Raw genomic sequence first — 14,106 nt, 5'->3', positions numbered from 1 at the left:
AGTCCTTGGCAGGATGAAGCACTCTGGGCACAAAGCCCCCTCCAGAACCAGTGGAGAAAGGCATCCACTACCTCTGTCCTTGGCAGGATGAAGCACTCTGGGCACCACGCCCCCTCCAGAACCAGTGGAGAAAGGCATCCACTACCTCTGTCCTTGGCAGGATGAAGCACTCTGGGCACCACGCCCCCTCCAGAACCAGTGGAGAAAGGCATCCACTACCTCTGTCCTTGGCAGGATGAAGCACTCTGGGCACCACGCCCCCTCCAGAACCAGTGGAGAAAGGCATCCACTGCCTCTGTCCTTGGCAGGATGAAGCACTCTGGGCACAAAGCCCCCTCCAGAACCAGTGGAGTATCCATCCACTACCTCAGTCCTTGGCAGGATGAAGCACTCTGGGCACAAAGCCCCCTCCAGAACCAGAGGAGAAAGGCAGACACTACCACTGTCCTTGGCAGGATGAAGTACTCTGGGCACTAAGCCCCCTCCAGAACCAGTGGAGAATCCCATCCACTACCTCAGTCCTTGGCAGGATGAAGCACTCTGGGCACCACGCCCCCTCCAGAACCAGTGGAGAAAGGTATCCACTACCTCTGTCCTTGGCAGGATGAAGCACTCTGGGCACCACGCCCCCTCCAGAACCAGTGGAGAAAGGCATCCACTGCCTCTGTCCTTGGCAGGATGAAGCACTCTGGGCACCACGCCCCCTCCAGAACCAGTGGAGAAAGGCATCCACTGCCTCTGTCCTTGGCAGGATGAAGCACTCTGGGCACAAAGCCCCCTCCAGAACCAGTGGAGTATCCATCCACTACCTCAGTCCTTGGCAGGATGAAGCACTCTGGGCACAAAGCCCCCTCCTGAACCAGTGGAGAAAGGCAGACACTACCACTGTCCTTGGCAGGATGAAGTACTCTGGGCACTAAGCCCCCTCCAGAACCAGTGGAGTATCCCATCCACTACCTCAGTCCTTGGCAGGATGAAGCACTCTGGGCACAAAGCCCCCTCCAGAACCAGTGGAGAAAGGCATCCACTACCTCTGTCCTTGGCAGGATGAAGCACTCTGGGCACCACGCCCCCTCCAGAACCAGTGGAGAAAGGCATCCACTGCCTCTGTCCTTGGCAGGATGAAGCACTCTGGGCACAAAGCCCCCTCCAGAACCAGTGGAGAATCCATCCACTACCTCAGTCCTTGGCAGGATGAATCACTCTGGGCACTAAGCCCCCTCCAGAACCAGTGGAGAATCCCATCCACTACCTCAGTCCTTGGCAGGATGAAGCACTCTGGGCACAAAGCCCCGTCCAGAACCAGTGGAGAAAGGCATCCACTGCCTCTGTCCTTATCAGGATGAAGCACTCTGGGCACAAAGCCCCCTCCAGAACCAGTGGAGAATCCATCCACTACCTCAGTCCTTGGCAGGATGAATCACTCTGGGCACAAAGCCCCCTCCAGAACCAGTGGAGAAAGGCAGACACTACCTCTGTCCTTGGCAGGATGAAGCACTCTGGGCACAGAGCCCCCTCCAGAACCAGTGGAGTATCCCATCCCCTACCGAAGTTCTTGGCAGGATGAAGCACTCTGGGCACAAAGCCCCCTCCAGAACCAGTGGAGAAAGGCATCCACTACCTCTGTCCTTGGCAGGATGAAGCACTCTGGACACCACGCCCCCTCCAGAACCAGTGGAGAAAGGCATCCACTGCCTCTGTCCTTGGCAGGATGAAGCACTCTGGGCACAAAGCCCCCTCCAGAACCAGTGGAGTATCCATCCACTACCTCAGTCCTTGGCAGGATGAATCACTCTGGGCACAAAGCCCCCTCCAGAACCAGTGGAGAAAGGCAGACACTACCTCTGTCCTTGGCAGGATGAAGCACTCTGGGCACAGAGCACCCTCCAGAACAAGTGGAGTATCCCATCCACTACCTCAGTTCTTGGCAGGATGAAGCACTCTGGGCACAAAGCCCCCTCCAGAACCAGTGGAGTATCCATCCACTACCTCAGTCCTTGGCAGGATGAAGCACTCTGGGCACAAAGCCCCCTCCAGAACCAGTGGAGAAAGGCATCCACTACCTCTGTCCTTGGCAGGATGAAGCACTCTGGGCACCACGCCCCCTCCAGAACCAGTGGAGAAAGGCATCCACTACCTCTGTCCTTGGCAGGATGAAGCACTCTGGGCACCACGCCCCCTCCAGAACCAGTGGAGAAAGGCATCCACTACCTCTGTCCTTGGCAGGATGAAGCACTCTGGGCACAGAGCCCCCTCCAGAACCAGTGGAGAAAGGCATCCACTGCCTCTGTCCTTGGCAGGATGAAGCACTCTGGGCACAAAGCCCCCTCCAGAACCAGTGGAGTATCCATCCACTACCTCAGTCCTTGGCAGGATGAAGCACTCTGGGCACAAAGCCCCCTCCAGAACCAGTGGAGAAAGGCAGACACTACCACTGTCCTTGGCAGGATGAAGTACTCTGGGCACTAAGCCCCCTCCAGAACCAGTGGAGTATCCCATCCACTACCTCAGTCCTTGGCAGGATGAAGCACTCTGGGCACCACGCCCCCTCCAGAACCAGTGGAGAAAGGCATCCACTACCTCTGTCCTTGGCAGGATGAAGCACTCTGGGCACCACGCCCCCTCCAGAACCAGTGGAGAAAGGCATCCACTGCCTCTGTCCTTGGCAGGATGAAGCACTCTGGGCACCACGCCCCCTCCAGAACCAGTGGAGAAAGGCATCCACTGCCTCTGTCCTTGGCAGGATGAAGCACTCTGGGCACAAAGCCCCCTCCAGAACCAGTGGAGTATCCATCCACTACCTCAGTCCTTGGCAGGATGAAGCACTCTGGGCACAAAGCCCCCTCCAGAACCAGTGGAGAAAGGCAGACACTACCACTGTCCTTGGCAGGATGAAGTACTCTGGGCACTAAGCCCCCTCCAGAACCAGTGGAGTATCCCATCCACTACCTCAGTCCTTGGCAGGATGAAGCACTCTGGGCACAAAGCCCCCTCCAGAACCAGTGGAGAAAGGCATCCACTACCTCTGTCCTTGGCAGGATGAAGCACTCTGGGCACCACGCCCCCTCCAGAACCAGTGGAGAAAGGCATCCACTGCCTCTGTCCTTGGCAGGATGAAGCACTCTGGGCACAAAGCCCCCTCCAGAACCAGTGGAGAATCCATCCACTACCTCAGTCCTTGGCAGGATGAATCACTCTGGGCACTAAGCCCCCTCCAGAACCAGTGGAGTATCCCATCCACTACCTCAGTCCTTGGCAGGATGAAGCACTCTGGGCACAAAGCCCCGTCCAGAACCAGTGGAGAAAGGCATCCACTGCCTCTGTCCTTGGCAGGATGAAGCACTCTGGGCACAAAGCCCCCTCCAGAACCAGTGGAGAATCCATCCACTACCTCAGTCCTTGGCAGGATGAATCACTCTGGGCACAAAGCCCCCTCCAGAACCAGTGGAGAAAGGCAGACACTACCTCTGTCCTTGGCAGGATGAAGCACTCTGGGCACAGAGCCCCCTCCAGAACCAGTGGAGTATCCCATCCACTACCTCAGTTCTTGGCAGGATGAAGCACTCTGGGCACAAAGCCCCCTCCTGAACCAGTGGAGTATCCATCCACTACCTCAGTCCTTGGCAGGATGAAGCACTCTGGGCACAAAGCCCCCTCCAGAACCAGTGGAGAAAGGCAGACACTACCACTGTCCTTGGCAGGATGAAGTACTCTGGGCACTAAGCCCCCTCCAGAACCAGTGGAGTATCCCATCCACTACCTCAGTCCTTGGCAGGATAAAGCACTCTGGGCACAAAGCCCCCTCCAGAACCAGTGGAGAAAGGCATCCACTACCTCTGTCCTTGGCAGGATGAAGCACTCTGGGCACCACGCCCCCTCCAGAACCAGTGGAGAAAGGCATCCACTGCCTCTGTCCTTGGCAGGATGAAGCACTCTGGGCACAAAGCCCCCTCCAGAACCAGTGGAGAATCCATCCACTACCTCAGTCCTTGGCAGGATGAATCACTCTGGGCACAAAGCCCCCTCCAGAACCAGTGGAGAAAGGCAGACACTACCTCTGTCCTTGGCAGGATGAAGCACTCTGGGCACAGAGCCCCCTCCTGAACCAGTGGAGTATCCCATCCACTACCTCAGTTCTTGGCAGGATGAAGCACTCTGGGCACAAAGCCCCCTCCAGAACCAGTGGAGTATCCATCCACTACCTCAGTCCTTGGCAGGATGAATCACCCTGGGCACAAAGCCCCCTCCAGAACCAGTGGAGAAAGGCAGACACTACCTCTGTCCTTGGCAGGATGAAGCACTCTGGGCACAGAGCCCCCTCCAGAACCAATGGATTATCCCATCCACTACCTCAGTTCTTGGCAGGATGAAGCTCTCTGGGCACAAAGCCTCCTCCAGAACCAGTGGAGTATCCCATCCACTACCTCAGTTCTTGGCAGGATGAAGCACTCTGGGCACAAAGCCCACTCCAGAACCAGTGGAGAAAGGCATCCACTACCTCTGTCCTTGGCAGGATGAAGCACTCTGGGCACAAAGATTCCTCCAAAACAAGTGGAGAAAGGCATCCACTACCTCAGTCCTTGGCAGGATGAAGCACTCTGGGAACAAAGCCCCCTCCAGAAATAGTGGATTATACCATCCACTACCTCAGTTCTTGGCAGGATGAAGCATTCTGGGCACAAATCCCCCTCCAGAACCAGTTGAGTATCCCATCCACTACCTCAGTCCTTGGCAGAATGAAGCGCTTTGGGCACAAAGCCCCCTCTAGAACCAGTGGAACATGTCACACACTTGGGAGACTGTGGCTTTGCACTCCCCAGGATGCAGCAATGGGCAAACCACCCACTGTAAAGACTCGTGAGACTGTGGCTTTGCACTCCCCAGGATGCAGCAGTGGGCAACCCACCCACTGGAAAGACTTGTGAGACTGTGGCACAGCATGGAGCCCCCTCGTGGATCTGGCATTGTGCACTCATCCGGCTGAGGTGCCCCCCTTCCCTTCCCCCTGAGGTGCCTGTTTTATTTCCATCTGATGCCCCTGCAGTGTTCTCTCCGTTTTGATCGGTTATTGAGTGTGAGCCTCGCCCATGCATTTTGGACCCAGTTGTCCACGGACTATGTAGGTGCAGTACATGGACTTGAATTCTTGGTGTATATATTTGTTAATAGTGTATATATATTTTTGAGTAATGGATTTTTATTGATTACAATTGTTCAACTCATTTCCTTTTGTCCTTGCATTCTTCCAGGGGGGGTTGGGGAGTGTAACTGTAATGTATCAACATGTATTAGTGTGTGTGTTGTAGTGGGTGAGGTTGGGGTGGGGGGTTTGCGTGTTGCATGTGTGTGTCACTCTCTTTCCCCTCCCCCCTCCCCTGTGTCGTAGGCGCAGTACTTACCGTGGTCTTCGCCGCTGGCGTTCGTGCTCCTGGTAGAGGAGCAAGAAGACAATGGCAGGTAGAATATGGAGTTCCGGCTCCATGGTGTCCTGGTTCCTCGTGGGGTATGTAGAGGTGAGCAGTTCCCCTTCCAAGTCCTGTTTCCGCTGTGTTTTTGTTGGTGGTGAATCCGCCCCAGAAAAGGTGGCGGATTGGCCTCTCATGATACTGTGGGCGGTACATTGTCTTCCGCCTGTCTGTTGCCGGTGACCGCCATGTTGTTTGTTTGTACTGCCGTGGCGGTCGGAGTGTTAAAGTGGCTGTCTATGTTGGCGGTTTCCGCCAGGTCGTGATTCAATTTTTTTACCGCCGGCCTGTTGACGGTTTTACCTCCGCTTTAACACCGACCGGCAGGGTTGTAACGAGGGCCATAGTAATGTGTTTTATATGTCCTGACAGGGAAATATTGCTAAATTCATTTTTCACTGTTGCAAGGCCTTTCCCTCTCAAAGGTTAATATGGGGGCTACCTTTAAATATGCTTAAAGTGTAGATTCCCTTTGGGAGAGGATAGACGGGGTGGGGTCTCTGAGCTCACAATTTGAAAATACATCTTTTAGTAAAGTTGATTTTGAGATTGTGTGTTTGAAAATGCCACTTTTAGAAAGTGAGCATTTTCTTGCTTAACTCCTTGTGTGCCCTGGACAAGACCACCTCGTCCTGCTATGGGCCCCCCGGGGGAGCACTAGTGCTCCCCCGATGGCCAGGCACACCCCTCCCCCAGGAGGAGGCAAAAAAAAAACAGAAACCAGGTTTTTATTTTTTATTTTGTGGGGAGCGACCCCTGGGGGCAAAACATTTTCTAGGCCATTTCTGGGGGGCAGAAATCACTAGACACTATATATTTTTGTTGGGCTATTTGAAGTAAGGGGAGCAGACCCTTGGGCAAGGGATGCTCCTCGGGGGGGCAAAATATTTCTAGGCCATTTCTGCCCCCCCTAATATTATTAGGCCACTCTGCCCCCAGGGGGGGCAGAACCCACTAGACACCAGGGAATATATATTTTTGTTGGGGTATTTGAAGTAAGGGGAGCAGACCCTTGGGCAAGGGATGCTCCTTGGGGGGCAAATTATTTCTAAGCCATTTCTGCCCCCCCCTAATATTATTAGGCCGCTCTGCCCCCGGGGAGGGGGGGCAGAAATCCACTAGACATCAGGGAAAATGTTCTTTATTTATTTTTGTTCTTTTGTTTTGTTGGGGAACGACCACTTCAGCAAGGGTCGCTCAAGGGGGGGCAAATTATTATTAGGCCATTTCTGCACCCCCTGGGGGCAGAAACCATAAGACACCAGGGATTTTTTTTATTTTTTTATACTAACGCATTAGGGGAGCGGCCCCTTTGGCAAGGGCCACTCCCCGGGGGTGGGAAATATTTTTAGGCCTTTACGTCCCCCCCCCGGAGGCAGATCGCCTAATATAATTTGGCGGATTTGCCCCCGGGGGCAGAAACCTCTAGACACCAGGGATATATATATATATTTACTTTATGTTTTTATGTATGGGGAGCGACCCCTTAGACAAGGATCGCTCCCCCAGCAAAAAAAAGTCTAGGCCATATCTGCCTCCCTTGGAGGCAGATCGGCCTATTTTTGTTAGGCCAATCTGGCCCCTTTGGGGCAGAAACCTCTAAACACCATGATTGGTGTGTGTGTTTTGTTTGGAGGGGGCAGACCCTTGGGCAAGGGTCCCTCCCCGTGGGGGCACATTACTGTTGGCCATAACTGCCCCCTTGGGGCAGACTGACCTATTTTGGAGGGCCCATCTTCCCCCAAGGGGGGCAGAAAGCCCACCAGAGACCAGGGAAGATTTTTTTTCAAAATAAGAGGTTGGGGGTATGGCCATACCCCCACCCCAAATAAATGGGCCCAAAGTTGTTCAGCCCACCAGTGGGCAGATTGGGCAATTACCCCGGATCCACACCCCAGGGGGACAGAAAGTCTACCAGATGCCAGGGAATAAAAAAAATTAAAGAAAATAGTGGGGTGGTGGCTACCAACCAGTATGGGCCTGGTTATGCCCCCACCCGAACTGAAGGGGCTAACAGTCTTTCAGCTCTCCCCGCACACTAAAACATCTTATCCCATAGCAAGCAAGAGGACATTTGATTATTTTTGTTTTTTGTTTTAGATTTGGTTCATGAGAGCTAGGTAACTCTCAAAATCGTCCCACTTTGAATGGTGAGAGCTGCACTTTTTTTTACTTTGGGACGCTGGCATATAGAAAAATCCACAAGACCTAGACACATCTGAAAATTAAACATCTAGTTGATTCCAGGGTGGTGTGCTTCACATGCACCCCGCACCATTTCCTTACCCACAATGCCCTACAAACCTTCAACTTTGCTGGAAAGCACACATTTTTCCCACATTTTTGTGAAAGAACCTTACGGAATCTGCAGGAATCCACAAAATTTCCTACCACCCAGCATTGTCTCATCTATAGCAATAACATTTCTGCTGCACTTGTCAGCCTCAAAATGTTTTTTTTCAAACTGGCCTTTTGGATCCACTTTGGTTCCCCCTCAATTTCGACGTGTTTTTGGCTCTTCCCTGTCACAAACACTTGGCCCACCTACACAAGTGAGGTATCATTTTTACCGGGAGACTGAGGGGAACGCTGGGTGGTAGGAAATTTGTCCCCATGCAGTGATCCCACACAGAAATGTGGGAAAAATGTGATGTTTTAGCTAGATTTGTGGTTTGCTGAGGATTCTGGGTAAGAAAATATTGGGGGATCCACGCAAGTCACACCTCCCTTGACTCCATCAGGTGTCTAGTTTTCAGAAATGTCTGGGTTAGGTAGGTTTCCCTAGATGGCTGCTGAGTCCAGGACCAAAAACGCAGGTGCCCCCCTCAAAAACAGGTAGTTTTCTATTTGATAATTTTGATGTGTCCAGATGGTGTTTTGGGGCACTTCCTGTCGCGGGCATTATGCCTACCCACACAAGTGAGGTAACATTTTTATTGGGAGGCTTGGGGAAATGCTGGGTGGAAGGAAATTTGTGGCTCCTCTCAGATTCCAGAACTTTCTGTCACCGAAATGTGAGGAAAAAGTGTTTTTTCAGCCACATTTTGAGGTTTGCAAAGGATTCTGGGTAACAGAACCTGGTGAGATCTTGACAAGTCACCCCATCATGGATTCCCCTAGGTCTCTAGTTTTTAAAAATGCACAGGTTTGGTAGGTTTCCCTAGGTGGCGGCTGAGCTAGAGGCCAAAATCCACAGGTAGGCACTTTGAAAAAACACCACGTTGTGTTTTGGAGCATTTCCTGTCGCAAGCTCTGTGCCTACTCACACGAGTGAGGTGCCATTTTTATCAGGAGACTTGGGGGAATGCTGGGTGGAAGGAAATTTGTGGCTCCTCTCAGATTCCAGAACTTTCTGTCACCAAAATGTGAGGAAAAAGTGTTTTTTTAGCCACATTTTGAGGTTTCCAAAGGATTCTGGGTAACAGAACATGGAGAGATCTTGACAAGTCACCCCATCTTGGATTCCCCTCGGTCTCTAGTTTTAAAAAATGCACCGGTTTGGTAGGTTTCCCTAGGTGGCGGCTGAGCTAGGGGTCAAAATCCACAGGTAGGCACTTTGCAAAAAACACCTTTGTTTTCTGTCGAAAAAATTGATGTGTCCATGTTGTGTTTTGGGGCATTTCCTGTCGCGGGCACTATGCCTACCCACACAAGTGAGGTACCATTTTTATCGGGAGACTCGGGGGAACGCTAAGTGGAAGGAAATTCGTGGCTCCTCTCAGATTCCAGAACTTTTTATCACCGAAATGTGAGGAAAAAGTGTTTTTTTAGCCACATTTTGAGGTTTGCAAAGGATACTGGGTAACAGAACCTGGTAAGAGCTCAACAAGTCACCCCATCTTGGATTCCCCTAGGTCTCTAATTTTCAAAAATGCACATGTTTGGTAGGTTTCCCAAGTTGGCGGCTGAGCTAGAGGTCAAAATCCACAGGTAGGCACTTTGCAAAAAACACCTATGTTTTCTGTCGAAAAATTGATGTGTCCACGTTGTGTTTTGGAGCATTTCCTGTCGCGGGCACTATGCCTACCCACACAAGTGAGGTACCATTTTTATCAGGAGACTTAGGGGAATGCGGGGTTAATTTTGACGCGCCCAGGTGCATTTTAATGGTAACAGCGTTAACGTTGTGTTTAAAATTACAATAGGACTCTCTTTGCATTTTTAATGATAACTTGACTTGTGTATTGTGGATTTTTGTTGTTTTCGTCTTGTTTTGTTTAGATAAATATTTTCTATTGTTATAAACTTGTGTTGGGTCATTTTGTAGCATTTTCATTAAGTTACTGTGTGTGTTGGTACAAATACTTTACACCTAGCACTGTGAAGTTAAGCCTGCCTGTTTGTGCCAAGCTACCAAGCGGGCGAGCGGGGGTTAGCTGAGGGTGAGTCTCTTTTACCCTGACTGTAGTGAGGGTCCTTGCTTGGACAGGGTGTAACCTGACTGCCAACCAAAGACCCCATTTCTAACACTGGTGGCAGCTGTGGGACTGGACTTGTATTTCTACTTGACATACAGTGATTAAGTGTTCACTTTTGAGTTCAGACCACTACGGGACCACATACTACTTGTCTTGTGATTTTTGCTTTTTCTCTTTTTCTTGGATTTTTCCCTACATCCATTTTTGTGGTAATCTTTGATTGACTTCTGAACTTCATTGGGAACTTGTTTTCTGCCTTTTGGAATTTTGCACTTTTGTTGACTTTTCATCATGTCCCAATCTGGAGATACATCAGTTGGGGCTGCTTTTGACCTAGAGAAATTAGAGAACTATGCAGTGGCTCAGTTGAAGCAGGTCTGTAAAAGTTTTGACTGTCCCATTAAGAGCTCATCCAAGAACAAGGAGCTGGAAAAGGCGCTGAGGGCATGGCTGATAGCCAAGAACACTGAAGGGCACACAGAGGATGAGGAGGATGAGGAGGATGAGGAGGATGAGGAGGATGAGGAGGAGGAAGAGCATTTCATAGACAATGGTATTGTGGGTGGGCCTGTTATGTCCAGGAAGAGGGTGTCCAGGGCAGGTAGCAGTGTCTCATCTAAGGGTCTGATCTCTGAACAATTGCAGGACAGAGAGGCAGAGAGGGAGTGCCAGAGGGAGTTGGAGAAAATGAGGATGGTCCTAGAGGAGAAAAAGATCTTGTTGGCTCATGAATGTAGCTTAAGAGAAATAGATCAGAGGAGCCAGTATAGTAGAGATATTGGCAGCCACATCACAGTGCAGCCAGAGAGGAGGGTGTACATTCCTAAAGAGCTTGTGAAGGATTACAAAGGAAGGATGGCATATACTTGTGGTTCAAGGGGTACCTTGAATCTGGTCCCTGAAGCTCATTGGGGGGGTCTGTGGAAGCACTTTCAGGTAGAGGGGAGGAATACACTGGCAGCCTTAGGGGATGCTCAGAATCTCACCTACAGTATCCTGAAGGATGCCCTACTCACAAGATATGGTCTCACCCTTGAGCAATATAATGACAAGTTTAGGTCCTATAAGAAGAAGGAATCCCAAACATGGTTAGAATGTGTTGATTCTTACTGCAGGTCACTGGATGGTTGGGTGAAGGGCAGTAAGGTAGTGACGTATGAGGGGCTTTACAATCTGATTGCTTGGGAGCACTTGTACAGTTTATGTTTTCCAGAGCTGCACCAGCACCTGATTAACAACAAGTTGACTGATCCCAGGAAGGTTGCGCAGGAAGCGGACCACTGGGAGAGCACCATGGTCCAAAAGAGGTGTAGGGGAGACCACGCCAAGGGTGGACAGGGTCCCTCTCAGAAGAAAGGGGAGGTAAGGGTAAACAGGGGGAGTTCTCTAAAGGGTCCTAAACCGATTCCCAGGGTAAAGCTTCCCAACCTCCTAGTGAGAAGAAGCCATGGTTCTCCAAAGGGAAGCCAGTGGCAGGGGCCCCCCCCACGTAAGTGTTATTCATGTGACCAGGTGAGTCATGTGAGGGGGGACCCCAAATGCCCCAAGAGTATACAGGCACCCAGCGGTGCGCAGCCCCAGGTTTTTGCTAGTGTAGCGCTTGGAGAGGAGTTGGTTCCAGGTGGGTGGGAGCCAGCTGAGATTACCCTTGTCTCACTAGGAGTCAGTGAGAACCCTCATGCCTCAGAACACTAAAAAGTACAGGCAGTGGTTCACCATCAATGGACAAAGGGTGGATGCTCTGAGAGACACAGGAGCCAGTGTGACTACAGTGAGGAGTCAGCTAGTGTCTGAAGAGCAGATTGATCCCTGTGTATTTGTGAGAAACTGGGGCTGATTGCAAGGGCCCCATAACTTTTTGCCCCCATTTTCCACTTTATGCTGGTGTTTTCCTGACTCTGATGGTGCCCTGGGTACTGCTAACCAGTCCCAGGGCCTGTGCTCTGTGTAAAATGGATATGCAAATTAGGCTAATTATAATTGGCTAAGTTAACCTACCTATAAGTCCCTAGTATATGGTAGGGCATGTAGGTTTAGGGACCACAGCATAGGTGGTGCACACCTAGGTGCATTGCTGAGGTGCCCAGTGTCATTTTAAAAGCAAGCCTGCCTTGCTGGCTGCTTTTAAATTAAAGTTATATGCAAATTCGACTTTGGAATTAAAGGTACTTCCAAAGTCTTAAACTACCTTATTTTTACATATAAGTCACCCCTAAGGTGTGCCCTATGTGCCCCTAGGGCTGGGTGCCATGTAACTATAAGCAGGGACTTTATAAAAATAGATTTATAAGCCCTGGTGAGGTAAAAACAGCCAAATTCGTTTTTCCCTCATTGAAGTAAATGGCCTTCATAGGCTAGAATGGGCAGACTTTATTTTAAATTTTAAAGTCTCCTTAAATGTTACATACCAAGAATTTGGTATCAAATTGATTGTTATAATAAATCCCACAACTTCCAGTTGTTGGATTTAATATAACTAGTGCAGGTAAAAAGTTTAGACTTTACCTAAAAAGTTGCCAATTTCAGCTCTGCATTGTTTTTGCTCCTGTGCTCTGATTGGCCAGCCTGCAGCAGCTTCTGCCAGGCTACTTTAATGAGGTGTGAAGTGGCCTGACTTCACACAAAGGAATGTGCTTGGGGGAGAGAATCTCCCCTCAGCAGATGGGGAAGCAGGAAGGGGGAGGGCTGCCAAACTGGTCTTCAAAGGCAGAGAAGGACATCTGGAGCACCCAACAACACCCCCACATCCTGCAACCCCAGACAGCTAGGTGCCCCCTTGATTAGATTAGGAGAGGGCAGGAGAGGGGTGTGTTTATGATTTTTAGCCACACCAGTGGGTGGGCTCAGCCAGATCTCTCCTCTAAAAATCAGATTCATCCATTTTGGATTTTTAGAGACTGTTGCCTTCTGGGATGGATTTTTGCCACACTTCCCAGGAAGTGGTCATCACAGGGGGACGACCCTGTCCCTGATTGGAGGACCAGGGCCCCCCTGCTTTTCACCCAGGAGCAAGGATAAAACTGGCAGACCTGCACCCACGCCTCAGATCCCCTCCAGAATTCAACAAGAAAGGAACTAAAGAAGAAGAAGGACTGCCCTGCTGGACCCCTGGCCTGCACCTGGAACCTGCACTCAGAAGGACTGCACCAGCTGCACACTTGGGCTTCACCACAAGAAGGACTTTGCCTGGCTTCAACTGGTTCAAGGAGGGACTCCCTGTTTGCTACAGGTGAAAAATTGCTAACCAGAGTCCCCTGCACCAACTCCTGAAAAAGTGACCAGCTGACCACTGTCCAGTGGCCAAAAAGGAGTCTGCGCCAGGTGCACTCTGGGAGTTGAAGTCCGCACTTCCCAAGGACCATCACAGAACTTCTGGACCCTTGGGGTGAGCTGTGGACCCCAAAAGAACCTTAAAAGAACATCTGGGTGAAGCCCCAGAAGTTTGGAAAAGATTGGAGAAATTTTAGAAAAAAGCTCCATAAAGTGACCGACTCGACGCGGAAATTGTAGCCGGCTTGCCTCAACCGCGACCCGGCCTGAATTCGTGGTTCGTCCCGGTCAAGAAAAACATCCGAAAAAAAGACTAAGTCCGAACGTAAAAAGTTGACCGGGACCTTCCAGCCATCGTATCCGAGAAGGGCTCCACGGACGTCGGATCAAGATCCAGGTTTACCCCGGTCGAAGGATTTTCGTCTCGAAAAAACGACTAAGTCCGAAGGTAAAAATCACCACCGAGGAAACCGACTTCGCGTATCCGGACAAGGGCTCCAGGAGGTCGGATCCAACTGGCAGGTTCGTCCCGGGGAAGAAAAACATCGAAAAAGAGACTAAGTCAGAAGGTAACTTTTTGACCGAGGCCTCCCGCGACTTGTAGCCGAGCAGGGCTCCATCGCGGTCGGCCTGAAAGTTTGACTTTGCCCCGGTCCTGGTGCAACCAGATGACCCGATTGGCGCTTTTCGTTTCTGAGCGCTAGAAAATAATAATACTTTAAAAATTCATATCTCCGGTTCCCCTGAACCGATTTTAATCGTTTTTGTGTCATTTTAAAGATAAAAATATAAGCTATTTTTATAAATTGGTTTTGGATTTTTAAACTGTTTCCTGTGTTTTATTTAATTACTGTTGTGTGATATTTGAATGCTTTACACTTTGTCTCCTAAGTTAAGCCTTGACGCTCGATGCTAAGCTACCAAGGGTAGAGCTGGGATTAATTTACTGAGAC

This window comes from Pleurodeles waltl, chromosome 3_1 (assembly GCF_031143425.1).
Source record: "Pleurodeles waltl isolate 20211129_DDA chromosome 3_1, aPleWal1.hap1.20221129, whole genome shotgun sequence".
Lineage (NCBI taxonomy): Eukaryota > Metazoa > Chordata > Amphibia > Caudata > Salamandridae > Pleurodeles > Pleurodeles waltl.
Note: the sequence above shows the minus strand (reverse complement) of the source record.